The sequence below is a fragment of the Salvelinus alpinus genome, chromosome 6 (genome assembly GCF_045679555.1).
Source record: "Salvelinus alpinus chromosome 6, SLU_Salpinus.1, whole genome shotgun sequence".
In the NCBI taxonomy this organism is placed as follows: Eukaryota; Metazoa; Chordata; class Actinopteri; order Salmoniformes; family Salmonidae; genus Salvelinus; species Salvelinus alpinus.
The window spans coordinates 76,012,736-76,026,328 of NC_092091.1; positions in this window are offsets into that span (position 1 = coordinate 76,012,736).

Genomic DNA, 13,593 nt, shown 5'->3' on the forward strand with positions numbered 1-13,593 from the left:
CATTTTACAGACCCCGTATGTTTTACATTGGTTATCTTGTTATTAGTCCCACGCTTCAGCTCCATTCAACCCGTTCTATCTATCTCTCAACATCATCCATTTTGGATTTCTATTTGCAATATATTTTTCATCTGTGCTGTGATGCTTCACACAAGTACTGAACCTTTCTATTCTCATAGCTTCTACAGATTGTAAATTAAAAATAAACATTTTAGCTAAAATAATTATTATATTATTGATTGGTTGACTATGGCTTTTCAAATCCCCCAGTATTGCTATCTGTAGCGTTAGTTCTAGGCAAATGTTGCAATTCTTCAGCCATTCCTGGACCTGTGACCAAAACAAGCTACGTATGGACAATACCAAAATAGAATTATCTAATGACTCTGCCTCCTCACAGCAGAATCTGCAGAGCCGGGAAGATTGTATCCCCCATATATATAACATTCTATTGGTTGCACGAATGTTGTATAGTAATTTAAATTGAAAAATTTGAAGTTTTGTGTCCGGCGTTGTTTAGTGTATCAATTCATAAACCATGTGCCATGGAATGGGTACATCGAAAATCTCTTCTGAACTATTTTGCAATTTATATGGCACAGCTGTCAGTTTTTTGGTCCTTAAATGAAATTGGTATATGTTTTTATTTATCACACTTTTCTTTAACCATTTATGTTCTTTAATACAGGGCCGACATACAAGTTCCTTACTTTTTTCCCCTTCTACTTGCCTCTTCCATTTTTGTGGTAATGCTGCAATTAATTGGTTGTAATTTTGGGTAGAGCAGACATTTCCATATGTCTGTGTTAGCTGCCATGTGTGACATAACTCCACGAGTCCTATTTATGATATCATTCAGTAAAATTATACCTTTTTTATCAATTAGTGTATTTGAGATTAAGCACAATATTTGTTGTATTATTTGTTCTGTCTTTTCAGGTGGATTAAACTGAAATTGCAACCAACTTTTTAAGGCTTGTTTAAAAAATAATGATAATTTGGAGATTATTTCCAGTTCAAACAACCGAAAGTGAGCAGGTGTAATCTGAATAAAGGGAAAAAGGCCATTCTTGAACATAGGATTAGACATTCCTACCGATTTACTAGAGAACCAGTTTGGATTTAAGTATAACTTTTGTATGACTGATGCCTTTAGTGAGAGGTCTTTAATATTTAATAATTTCTGCCCTCCGAACTCATATTCGTTATATACATAATCCTTTAAAATTTTGTATTGTTTGCAATTCCAAATAAAATGTCATATTTTTTGTTCATAGAATTGAATAAGCAGGTCACTAGGTGTAAGCAAAACCATAAACATATAGGTAAACTGTGATATGACTAAATAGTTAATCAGGATGATTTTTCCACAAATAGACAGGTATTTTCCTTTGCCCGGTAGCAAGATCTTATCTATTTTTGCTAACTTTCTATAAAAATGTATTGGAGTGAGATCATTTCTATCTTTTGGGATTTGTATACCGAGTATGTCTGCATCTCCGTGAGACCATTTAATTGGTAAACTACATGGTAATGTAAATTGTGAATTTTTTTTGTTATCCAATACGTTATCATAATTAGGTTTTTATCCAGAGAGGATAGCAAAAGTATCTAGATCCTCTATGAGGCCGTGGAGAGGGTCATGAGGCCATCAGCGTACAATGACACCTTCGTTTTTAAGCCACGGATTTCTGATCCCTTAATATTATTGTTTGATCTAATTTTAACAGCTAGCATTTCTATGGCAATAATAAATAGATACAGTGGGGCAAAAAAGTTTTTAGTCAGCCACCAATTGTGCAAGTTCTCCCACTTAAAAAGATGAACGAGGCCTGTAATTTTCATCATAGGTACACTTCATCTATGACAGACAAAATTAGAAAAAAAAATCCAGAAAATCACATTGTAGGATTTTTAATGAATTTATTTGCAAATTATGGTGGAAAATAAGTATTTGGTCACCTACAAACAAGCAAGATTTCTGGCTCTCACAGACCTGTAACTTCTTCTTTAAGAGGCTCCTCTGTCCTCCACTCGTTACCTGTATTAATGGCACCTGTTTGAACTTGTTATCAGTATAAAAGACACCTGTCCACAACCTCAAACAGTCACACTCCAAACTCCACTATGGCCAAGACCAAAGAGCTGTCAAAGGACACCAGAAACAAAATTGTAGACCTGCACCAGGCTGGGAAGACTGCATCTGCAATAGGTAAGCAGCTTGGTTTGAAGAAATCAACTGTGGGAGCAATTATTAGGAAATGGAAGACATACAAGACCACTGATAATCTCCCTCGATCTGGGGCTCCACGCAAGATCTCACACCGTGGGGTCAAAATGATCACAAGAACGGTGAGCAAAAATCCCAGAACCACACAGGGGGACCTAGTGAATGACCTGCAGAGAGCTGGAGGAGACTGAAACGAAAAGATATTCTTAACTTCTCTAGGGTAGGTGGCAGCATTCGGAATTTTGGATGAAATGCATGCCCAAATTAAACGGCCTGTTTCTTGGGCCCGGAAGATATGATATGCATATAACTGGTAGATTTGGATAGAAAACACTCTAAAGTTTCCAAAACTGTTAAGATAGTGTCTGTGAGTTTAACAGACCTGATTTGGCAGGCGAAAACCTGAGAGAAATCCATTCAGGAAGTAGTTTTATTTTTGGTTTGTAGTTTTCTATTCAATGCCATTACAGTATCCCTTGACTTAGGACTCAACTTGCAGTTTCTATGCCTTCCACTAGATGTCAACAGTCTTTAGAATGTGTTTCAGTCTTGTATTCCGAAAAATGAGGAAGTAAGAGCAGTCTGAATGAGTGGACCCTAAAGTTTCACGGAGCTTTTTCCTGCGCAAGACCGAGAGAGTGCGTTTCTTGTTTACATTTTATATTGACAACGTTATTGTCCGGTTTAAATAGTATCGATTATTTAGGCTAACAACAACCTGAGGTTTGAATATAAACATCGTTTGACATGTTTCTATGAACTGTACAGATACAATTAGGATTTTTTTGTCTTCCTGTTTTGACTGCATTTCAGCCTGTGGATTACTGAAGAAAACACGCAAACGAAACTGAGTTTTTTTGGGTATAAAGAGACTTTATTGAACAATAGGAATATTTATTGAGTAAATGAATGTCTGCTGAGTGCAACCATATGAATATCATCAAAGGTAAGGGATTCATTTTATCTCTATTTCTAAATTGTGTAACTGTTCTATCTGGCTGGCTACTGTTTGTAATGATTTGTCTTGTGGGCTATGTTCTCATAATCGTAATGTATGCTTTCGTCGTAAAGCATTTTTTAAATCTGACACCGTGGTTGGATTTACAAGAAGTTAATCTTTAAACCTATGTAAAATATGTTTTGTTTTGTTTTTTATAATGAGTATTTCTGTATTTGAATTTGGCGCCCAGCAGTTTCACTGGCTGTTGAAGTGGTGGGACGCTACCGTCTCACGTGCCCAAGACAGGTTAACTTCTTTGGGATATGTGGGACGCTAACGTCCCACTTGGCCAAAAGCCAGAAAAAATGCAGCGCGCCAAATTCAAATATATTACTATAAAAATCAATCTTTCATGAAATCACACATGAAAGACCCCAAGTTAAAGCTACACATGTTGTGAATCCAGCCAACATGTCTGATTTAAAAAATGATTTACGGCGAAAGCACACCAAACGATTATGTTAGGTCAGTACATAGCCACAGAAAAACACAGCCATTTACCCAGCCAAAGATAGGAGTCACAAAAAGCATAAAGAGATAATGTCACGCGGGACTAGGTTGCCGAAAGAACCAGACGCAGAGAGAGAGAGCCGCTTTGGAAAAAAATATTCCTTATATTTTTACTTAATCCAAAACTGAATAAGCCCGAACATCCAGGGCGCAGAGAGAACACTTGCCAAAACCCAAACATACACACACGTAACAAAAAACAATCCCGCACAAAACAAGGGCGGGTCAAACTCCTAATTATAGGGAAGCTCATTACGAAACAAAAAACAGGTGCCACTAATAAGACAAAACAAACAGACAAACGAAAAAGGGATCGGTGGCGGCTAGTAGGACGGTGACGACGACCGCCGAGCACCGCCCGAACAGGCAGGGGAGCCAACTTCGGCGGAAGTCGTGACAGTACCCCCCTCCTGACGCGCGGCTCCCGCAGCGCGCCGCCACCGGCCTCGAGGACGACCCGGAGGGCGAGGTGCCGGGCGATCCGGGTGGAGGCGGTGGAAGTCTCTCAGTAAAGTAGGATCTAAAATCTCCCCCACCGGAACCCAGCATCTCTCCTCCGGACTGTACCCCTCCCAGTCCACGAGGTACTGTAGGCCCCTCACCCGGCGTCTCGAGTCCAGAATGGCACGTACTGTGTACGCCGGGGACCCCTCGATCTCCAGAGGGGGTGGAGGGACCTCAGGCACCTCACCTTCTTGCAGGGGACCAGCCACCACCGGCCTGAGGAGAGACACATGAAACGAGGGGTTAATACGGTAATACCTAGGGAGTTGTAACCTATAACACACCTCGTTTATTCTCCTCAGGACTTTAAACGGCCCCACACACTGCGGCCCCAGCTTCCGACAGGGCAGGCGGAGAGGCAGGTTTCGGGTCGAGAGCCAGACCCTGTCCCCCGGTGTGAACACGGGGGCCTCACTGCGGTACTGGTCAGCGCTCCTCTTCTGCCGTTGTCCTGCTAACTTTAGCGATTCCTGGACGGCTTTCCAGGTGTCCTTGGAGCGCTGTACCCATTCCTCTACCGCAGGAGCCTCGGTCTGACTCTGGTGCCATGGGGCCAGGACCGGCTGGTAACCTAACACACACTCAAACGGGGACATGTTCGTTGAGGAGTGGCGGAGGGAGTTCTGAGCGAGCTCAGCCCAAGGAACATACCTCGCCCACTCACCAGGCCGGTCCCGGCAATATGACCGCAGAAACCTGCCCACATCCTGGTTTACGCGCTCCACCTGCCCATTACTCTCGGGGTGAAAACCCGAGGTCAAGCTGACCGAGACCCCCAGTCTTTCCATAAACGCCCTCCAGACTCTGGACGTGAATTGGGGGCCCCGATCAGAAACGATATCCTCAGGCACCCCATAGTGCCGGAAGACATGGGTAAACAAGGCCTCCGCAGTCTGCAGGGCCGTAGGGAGACCGGGCAACGGGATGAGACGGCAGGACTTGGAAAACCGATCCACAACGACCAAAATCGTAGTACTTCCCTGGGACGGGGGAAGATCGGTAAGAAAGTCCACCGATAAGTGTGTCCACGGCCGTTGTGGAACGGGGAGGGGCTGTAACTTCCCTCTAGGCAAGTGCCGAGGAGCCTTGCTCTGAGCACACACCGAGCAGGAGGAGACATAAAATCTCACGTCCTTAGCCAACGTGGGCCACCAGTATCTCCCTCTAAGACTCCGCACTGTCCTGTCGATGCCAGGATGACCCGAGGAGGGGAGAGTATGAGCCCAACGGATTAGTTTATCCCGGACCCCTCCCGGCACGTACTGAACCCCTGCTGGACAGTTAGGAGGGGTCTGCTCTAACCGTGAGGCTCTCTCTATCTCCGCGTCCACCTCCCATACCACCGGTGCCACGAGACATGAAGTTGGAATGATGGGAGTTGGCTCAACGGACCGCTCCTCGGTATCATAGAGACGGGACAGCGCGTCGGCCTTGTTGTTTTGGGAGCCTGGTCGGTACGAGATGGTGAACTGAAACCGGGTGAAAAACATGGCCCATCTAGCCTGACGCGGATTTAGTCTCCTCGCTTCCCGGATGTACTCGAGATTACGATGGTCAGTCCAGATGAGAAAAGGGTGTTTCGCCCCCTCAAGCCAATGTCTCCACACCTTCAAAGCCTTGACTACAGCTAACAACTCCCGGTCCCCCACATCATAGTTTCGCTCCGCCGGACCGAGCTTCCTCGAAAAGAAGGCACAAGGGCGGAGCTTGGGTGGTTCGCCCGAGCGCTGGGACAGCACGGCCCCGACCCCCGCCTCGGACGCGTCCACCTCCACTATGAACGCTAAAGAGGGGTCCGGATGCGCCAACACGGGCGCATTGGTAAACAGCTCCTTCAGACGACTGAAAGCTCTGTCCGCCTCTGCTGACCAACGCAAGCGCACCGGTCCTCCCTTCAGCAGTGAGGTAATGGGAGCAGCCACCTGACCAAAACCCCGGATAAACCTCCGGTAGTAATTGGGTCGCCTTCTTTTTACTGAAGGCGATAGCCAAATCGGCATATTCAGAGGGAATGCGCACGGTGGAAACCTGGTCTGGACTCTCCACCGTAGTCGCACCAACGGCAACTCCTAGACACCTGCCTGAACACTCCTCTGACCACCCCTTCAGAGCCCTCTGTTGCCAGGAAATCACCGGGTTGTGCTGAGCTAGCCAGGGAATTCCCAACACCACTGGAAACGCAGGTGAGTCGATAAGGAACAGACTAATCTGCTCCTTATGACTACCCTGCGTTACCATGTCCAGTGGTACCGTGGCCTCCCTGACCATTCCTGACCCTAATGGTCGGCTATCTAAGGAGTGCACGGGGAAAGGTAGCTCTAACGACACAAGGGGAATCCCTAGCCTTAATGCGAGCCCCCGATCAATGAAATTCCCAGCTGCGCCTGAATCGACTAGCGCCTTATGCTGTAGAGAGGGAGAAAACCCGGGGAAATAGGTTAACACAAACATATGACTAACAGGAAGCTCTGGGTAAGTCTGGTGCTGACTCACCTGGGGTGATCGAGTAGTGTTCCGCCTGCCCTCCCGACTCCCAGAAGAGTTCCTCCAGCACCGGTCGGCCGTGTGCCCTCGCCGACCACAACTGGTGCAGGAGGACACTCCTCCTCCGGTCCCCCTTGACGCTGCCCCCCCTAACTCCATAGGGATAGGAGCAGGAGGGCTGGGAGGTGGAAACGACAGGACCTGTTCCGAACGTCCGCGGGCAGCCAGCAGGTTGTCGAGACGGATGGCCATGTCAATAAGTTCGTCCAGCGTGAGTGTGGTGTCCCGACACGCTAGCTCCCTGCGGACGTCCTCCCTAAGGCTACATCGGAAATGGTCTATTAAGGCCCTGTCGTTCCACCCTGCTCCTGCAGCCAAGGTCCTGAACTCCAGGGCAAAGTCCTGTACGCTCCTCGTCTCCTGACGCAGGTGGAACAGCCGTTCACCCGCCGCACGACCCTCTGGTGGGTGGTCAAACACAGCTCGGAATCGGCGGGTGAACTCAGGGTAATGATCCCTCGCCGAGTCTGGGCCATTCCACACTGCGTTGGCCCATTCAAGAGCTCGTCCAGTCAAACAGGAGACGAGGGCGCTCACGCTCTCCTCTCCGGAGGGAGTAGGACGAACGGTCGCCAGGTAAAGCTCCAGCTGGAGAAGAAACCCCTGACACCCGGCCGCCGTTCCATCATACTCCCGTGGGAGCGCCAGCCGAAGAGCCCCGGAGCCGGATGCTGAAACAGGAACAGGAGGTGTTGGAGGAGGGGGTGCTGGAGATGAGGTGGGAAGGCCACTCCTCTCCCATCGATCCATCCTCTCCATCATTTGGTCCATAGCCGACCCAATTCTGTGGAGAACACTGGTGTGATGGAGGACCCTTTCCTCCATCGATGGGAGAGGAGACGCGGCTGCTCCTGCTGGTTCCATTTTAACTGGTGCGGGATTCTGTCACGCGGGACTAGGTTGGCGAAAGAACCAGACGCAGAGAGAGAGAGCCGCTTTGGAAAAAAATATTCCTTATATTTTTACTTAATCCAAAACTGAATAAGCCCGAACATCCAGGGCGCAGAGAGAACACTTGCCAAAACCCAAACATACACACACGTAACAAAAAACAATCCCGCACAAAACAAGGGCGGGTCAAACTCCTAATTATAGGGAAGCTCATTACGAAACAAAAAACAGGTGCCACTAATAAGACAAAAAAAACAGACAAACGAAAAAGGGATCGGTGGCGGCTAGTAGGACGGTGACGACGACCGCCGAGCACCGCCCGAACAGGCAGGGGAGCCAACTTCGGCGGAAGTCGTGACAGATAAAATGAATCACTAACCTTTGATGATCTTCATCAGATGACTCTCATAGGACATCATGTTACACAATACATGTATGTTTTGTTCGATAATGTGCATATTTATGTCCAACAATCTTAGTTTACATTGGTGCCATGTTCAGAAATGCCTCCAAAATATCCGGAGAAATTGCAGAGAGCCAGTTCCACAATAAATCGTTGTTTTGTTCGATAATGTCCATTACTTATGTCTAAGTAGCTACTTTTGCTAGCATGTTTAGTACACATGTCCAAACGCTCGCGCAGATCCAGGCGAACGTCGGACGAAAACTTCAAAAAGTTATATTACAGGTCGAATAAACTTGTCAAACTAAGTCGAGTATCAATCTTCAGGATGTTGTTATCATAAATATTAAATAACGTTCCAACCGGAGAATTCCTTTGTGTCTACAGAAGTAATGGAACGCAAGGCGAAATAATTTGGAATGCGCATGACCAAGAACTGGCACTCTGCCAGACCACTGACTGAAACACCTCCCATCCGGCCCCAAATCACAATAGAGGCTTCATTCAACGTTCTACAGACTGTTGACATCTAGTGGAAGGCGTAGGAAGTGCAAACAGATCCATATCTTACTGGGATTTGAATAGGCAATGAGTTGAAAATCGACAGCCTCAGAATTCTCACTTCCTGTTTGGATGTTTTCTCAGGTTTTTGCCTGCCATGTGAATTCTGTTATACTCACAGACATCATTCAAACAGTTTTAGAAACTTCAGAGTGTTTTATATCCAATAGTAATAATAATATACATATATTTGATTCTGGGACAGAGTAGGAGGCAGTTCACACTGGGCACGCTATTCATCCAAAAGTGAAAATGCTGCCCCCTATCACAAAGAAGTTTTAAAGTACTTTACTTCCTCTTTCAAAATATCATTTGGTGAATAATGCGTGACTCCATCATTTGTAACAAGTTTTAATACATTTTTGGTAGCATTTCTATATTGAAGATTGAAAAAGAATTTGGTGCATTTTTACCCATATTCCATCCAGTTCACTTAATTTTTATAATATGTTACACTGGATCTTTCTTGAATAAGTTCCTCCATTTCTTTTAGTTTTTCCTCTAACTTATTCTGTGCCTCTTTGGTACAGTTTTTATTGCTATCTAACTGTACTGTTAGTCCGTCAATTTCCTCTGTTAATGTGGACTCTTTTGATCAAAATTGCTTTTGTTTTATAGATGAGTACTGAATTGCATGGCCTCTAAAGGCACACTTAAAAGTGTCCCATACAATAAGGGGATCTGCTGTACCTATGTTATGTCTAAAAAAGTCAGTTATAAATTCTTCTGTCCTAGTTTTTATCATCAATTTATCATCTAGTAATATATATGCTAATTATGTGATGATCCGACCGCATTCTGTCCCCTATCAACACTTTCATAACTTTTGGTGCCAGAGAGAATGGTACAAGAAAGTAGTCAAGATGACTAGCTTGATTAAGCATCCGCCATGTATATCTCACTAGGTCAGGGTATTTAAGTCTCCATATATCCACTAATTCCAATTTATCCATGACATTCATGATTTCCTTAAGTGCCTGAGGGTGATAGTTTGTAGTGTGATTTCCTTTCCGGTCCATAGAAGTATTTAAAACCGGATTAAAATCTCCCACCATAATAATAGACTCTAGTGTTGCTTGTAGAGTTGATCAATTCTTATATTATATTTTTTTGCTCGGCCATTACAATTGTAACTGGCTATATTTATTTCACCATAATGAGACTCAACTTTCAAGTCTATTTATAAAAATATATGTTTGTAAACGTACCATTAAAAAGTAACATGATGATTTAGTGTCTATAAAGCTGTACCATGATATTTGCATTGCTACTAAGTAAACCTCCAATTGGTCCCCACTATTCCACCCGCTAAAAGCCCTCCTCATCCTGACTTGGGTTGTCATCCCAATGCCCGGCAGACCACCCCCCCCCCCCCCCCCCCCCCGCAAAATGCATTTCCATCGCCCTCACCTCGATTATTAAATATAGCCATCAAAATATATATACGTATATATATATTTTAAGAATCCTGTTTCTTATTTTCCATAATTAGCTTTTAATATTTGTAGTAATGTAGGCAATTTATGAAAATGATTTTACCTCTCACCAGTCTTGCAATTACCAAAATTACATTATTACAAGCAATTATTATATTAGCGAACAATTGTTGTGAATCATCCTCTATTGTCCCTAACATCTTTTACTCCTTCACAACAGTTGTGGGATACGCACATACACCCACACAATCATACACACTCAACCCTTTCCCCCACACAACCATAGGCTCACATTCTCAACAGTTGCACCATCCCAGAGCCCCTCAAGAAAGGTATTGATTTACAAATGCATATACAGTTGCAGCTGTATGAGAAGACCTGCAAGACCAAAAATGGGCAGAAATTGGGATTTCATTAACCATTGTCACATCCTAGATGATGGAGGTCAAATGTACACATTTTCCCTGAAACACCCACAATACGGTCCCCCGTATTGACCATATTCCCAAGCATCTCCGTGCAGTCAGACTTTTGATTTTGTGCCACCAGGGCCACAATAATATACCCCCTCTTTGAATGTCCGAGTGTGACCACCTCCCCATGGGTTACTGCAGCTAGTGTTGCCAGCACTGCCACTGCCTGGGTGGGGGCACCCCACCGGAATCACCACCGACTAGGTACAAGGTCGTCAAGGTTCTCATTAGCAGCTTTGAGAATTTCCTTGTACAGTATGCTCTCCCTTTAGGGGGCTTCGGCTTTGCAGGACCAACCCTGCCAAGCAGGCTCAGAACCTTGAAGAGGCAGTGCTGCTCTAGGTCTCTGACCGCATTTTGGCTGCATACAGACCGCTTACAGCAGGCCCATAAAACAGTTAGGGACTTCTCCTTAGTATCTGGGTCATTCAGGTGGGTGTCTAGGGTATAGGGTAAAAGTATAGGGTAAAATAAAATAATTCACACACACCACACCATCCACACTCTGCCTTCTGTTTACTGAGTTTTTATCTTCACCATGTTGAATTAGTGCTTTTGTGTTCCAATTAGTAATATTTGAAGATATATAGAAAAGCTATATTTTTTATTGTATTGTTACAATCCATAACCGGGCTAGAATTGTGTTTTATTATTTTCATCGTCTATAAGAACTTTGTCATTTTTAAAATAACCATGGAGTAGTCTTTGTATCTCTGAACAACTGGTTATCAATATATAGTTTATCAACGACGAGAGCTACTCGTTTCCCTTTTAATCTATTTTCCTTGAGAATTGATACAGAACTTTACGCCGTTCTGCAATTTCCTTCGGGAACTGGTCATTCATGCCAGTTATGGTCCCAGCAAGTCTTTTACCCAGGCTTTTAACCATTATTTTATCTATAAAGGAAGTCAATTTGGCAACGTTTGGGCGTTTATACCTTTGCCCTCTCTGTCCGAAGCGGTGTACACGTTCGAGTTAGATTCCATAGCTTCGCGTGGAATCTGAAGCGCTGTAAGTAGGAACTCTCTAACTGCAGATTCAGGAACTTCTCCTTCTTTCTCTTGTATACCTGTAAGTACCAGATTCTCTCTCATGGACCTGGTCTGTATGTCCAGTCAGGCTTCTCTCAGAACGGTGTTCTCCTTTTTAAGTTCATTCACTTCGGTTTCAATCTTATTGACTGTCCCTTTTAACTTGTGTGTTTCCTTCTCCAATGTCGCAGCTTTTTCATCACTCATCTCTAGGCTTGCCTTCAACTCTTTTATATCCTTACTAACTAATTCAAGAATACCCAGTTTGTCATTTATTGATTTTAACAGATCGGTTTCGACCTTTACCATTCCCGGTGGTGAAAATATTAAATCGTCTGTGTCTGTAGAAGAGTCACGTTTTGAAATCGGTTCCCCTGTCTTACTCTCCGTCATGTTTGGGTGTTGCTTGTTTTCGTAATATTTGTCGATAAATGTCTCTAGTCTTAAGATTTGTTTACTGTTATTATCCAGATTGAAGGTTATCACCCATCTAATTGTGTAGTGCTAATATTTAGTCTAACTAGCCGATATTGAATCTTACGTTTTTATCTTGAGGTGCTCTACATAACTACGTTCAGTCCGCCCATTACCTGTCTCAGTCCCGCCTTCCTATCATTTGTTTAGGACAATGATCCAACACACCTCCAGGCTGTGTAAGGGCTATTTGATCAAGAAGGAGAGTGATGAGTGCTGCATCAGATGACCTGGGCTCCACAGTCACCCGACCTCAACCCAATTGAGATGGTTTGGGATGAGTTGGACCGCAGAGTGAATGAAAAGCAGCCAACAAGTGCTCAGCCTATGTGGGAACTCCTTCAAGACTGTTGGAAAAGCATTCCAGGTGAAGCTGGTTAAGAGAATGCCAAGAGTGTGCAAAGCTGTCATCAATGCAAGGGTTGGCTACTTTGAATAATATAAAATATATTTTGATTTGTTTAACACTTTTTTGGTAACTACATGATTCCATATGTGTTATTTCATAGTTTTGATATCTTCACTATTATTCTAAAATGTAGAAAATAGTAAAAATAAAGAAAAACCCCTGAATGAGTAGGTGTGTTCAAACTTTTGACTGGTACTGTATATCACGTAATAGTTGTTGCCAATGTTAAAATTTATAGTTCATTATATAGCATTGCATGTAGGCTCTACACAAATATCTCTCTCTCTCTACCTCTACCTCTCTCATGTTGATGGTTGGATACAGTTCTGAAAGGTTAAGTGATGATTCCACCTAGTGGTTAAAGTGAGAGATGAACTCACCATGAACTCAACATAGAGGTGAAATAGTGGTATTACACACTTGTCTACGGGTTTTTTCTCAATTCATCTTTCCTCGGTTCCTCCTCGCTTCCTCTCTCCTCCCCTCCTTCTCAAAACACATTGGATAATACAATCCTCGGAGAGGGACCTTGGACCTTCTCCTCTAATAGGGTTGAGCAGAATGAGAGGTGATAAGAGAAGAGGAATCAAGGAAAGACTATTGAGATAGAGCCTTGTCAGAGAGAGCCTTTGAGGAAGAAGAACATTTTAATTAATGATGGACAGAGAAAAATAATGTTATGATAAGATTTAGTTGAATGTGTAGACATACTGTGCTCTAAAATGCTTGTACTCTGCTAAATATACTCATAATTTTCTAGATTTTTTTTCATGATCGATTATTATCATCAATCACTTTTATAATAAGAAGAACAAAGGCACAGATTAATAAATAAAGGAACAGTGTCCTCTGAGTTCTACCAGCTTCATGATTGAATGTGATTGGATCTTTATAAAAGTGTGACCTGCAGTTGGGCAGAACAGAACTTAGGACACACACACACATTCACAAACGCACACACGCCTGTGAAGTTCCCCTTTAAAACCTCGGAAAAAGAAGCAGACATAGATATATCCTACACTTCTGAATATTTCCTCACGCTGATGTCACACACACACAGCATAGACAGGAAAAAAGGCCCCTATATGGCCATCGATGGCCAGTCACGGAGTGCAAGCTAAAGT